The sequence below is a fragment of the Phoenix dactylifera genome, unplaced genomic scaffold, assembly GCF_009389715.1.
Source record: "Phoenix dactylifera cultivar Barhee BC4 unplaced genomic scaffold, palm_55x_up_171113_PBpolish2nd_filt_p 000606F, whole genome shotgun sequence".
Classification (NCBI taxonomy): Eukaryota; Viridiplantae; Streptophyta; class Magnoliopsida; order Arecales; family Arecaceae; genus Phoenix; species Phoenix dactylifera.
In genome coordinates, this window is record NW_024068002.1 from 67,360 (window position 1) to 68,754 (window position 1,395).

Sequence of the window (1,395 nt, forward strand, 5' to 3'; positions counted from 1 at the left end):
TTTGTTTGAATTTTGCTCGAGTTTTCTGAATTTTTTTTTGATGTTTTAAACTTGAGCTTAAGCTCTTAATTATAGAAGAAAAAATCTGATAATTTGTTCTTGAATATGATTCAACTAATCTCCGAATATCCCTTGAATAGATTCTGGAGATTACTCCTTGAGGAGCCCCAACAGAGAGATAATGAGCTTCGAGGTATCGAATCCATTGAGAACAAATCACATTTTGCTTAAAAAATTTTCTTGTTTAGTGATTCCCTTTATATACAATGTATCATATTTTCTCCCCCTTTTTGTCATCATAGCAAAAAGATGAAGTATCAAAGAGTCAATGTAGACAATGCTCATAACACAGTACTCATAACACAGAAAGTACAATGTACACAAGTTTTTAGAAAAAAACTTCAATTCATTGTAAGCATTACAAAATTTGAGTACAATGATTGAAAGTCCAAAAGAACTTTAAATGATAATAAAACAAAATACAAGTCTAAGGACGTCTAGAAGAAGAAGATGCAACCCCCAGATTTCTTCGCTGACACTGCAAAACCAAACTAACTCCTTCAGAGACATTCCCCAGTTGCGCAATTATTTCTGAAGTAGTCCTAGCTTGAGTCTAGATCAGTTGGGTTACGCTTTCGTTGATTGTATCAAGCTTGTCTATCACTGTGTTTGCAACCCTTTCTGCTCCTTGATTCAGGCCTAGTAGCTCGGACCTCACTGAGTCTTGCATTTGTTTGGTAGCTTCCTAAATTTTGGAGAGTCTCATATACTGACCCTGAACTAGACTCCTCAGACTGGATAGCTCCTCCTTGACTTCGGCTAACATGACAGCCACTGCTACTGTGGAGGGAGTCAACTTAGTGGAGGGTGTATTGGAGGTACCTCTGAGTTCCCTCACAATGTCATCCCTCAATTTTCGGAGCTGCTCAGGACTAATTCTGACCTCTAGAGGCTGCTGAGGTGGTGGCACTGTGGATGAAGGTCCAGCAGAGGACGAGGGGCCGGCAGTGGATGAGGGACCAGCTGTGGATGGGAAGGTGGAAGGATCTGTGGAGATGTCCTGGTCATGGTCAGAGGTGGGAGAGTGATGAGCAGTGGGGTCAGATGGTATGGATGTAGAGGACTTCCTAACCCATGTACCCTCCACCTTGTGGAAACCCATTCGGTGGAGAGTCCCTTCACCCATATGGTCAGTGAAACGGAGTGAACGAGAGGGTTCCCTCTCAGGGATAGGAATCTCTAATTTTCTAAATATCAGTGTGAAGAGCATACCATAGGGGAGACTCAATCTAGGTTTATCTAAGGGTTCACTAATATAACTATAAATGAGTTTTGGGAAGTTGAGAGGAACGTCATGTAAGATATAGAACATTAAAGCTAGATCTTTTTCTGAAA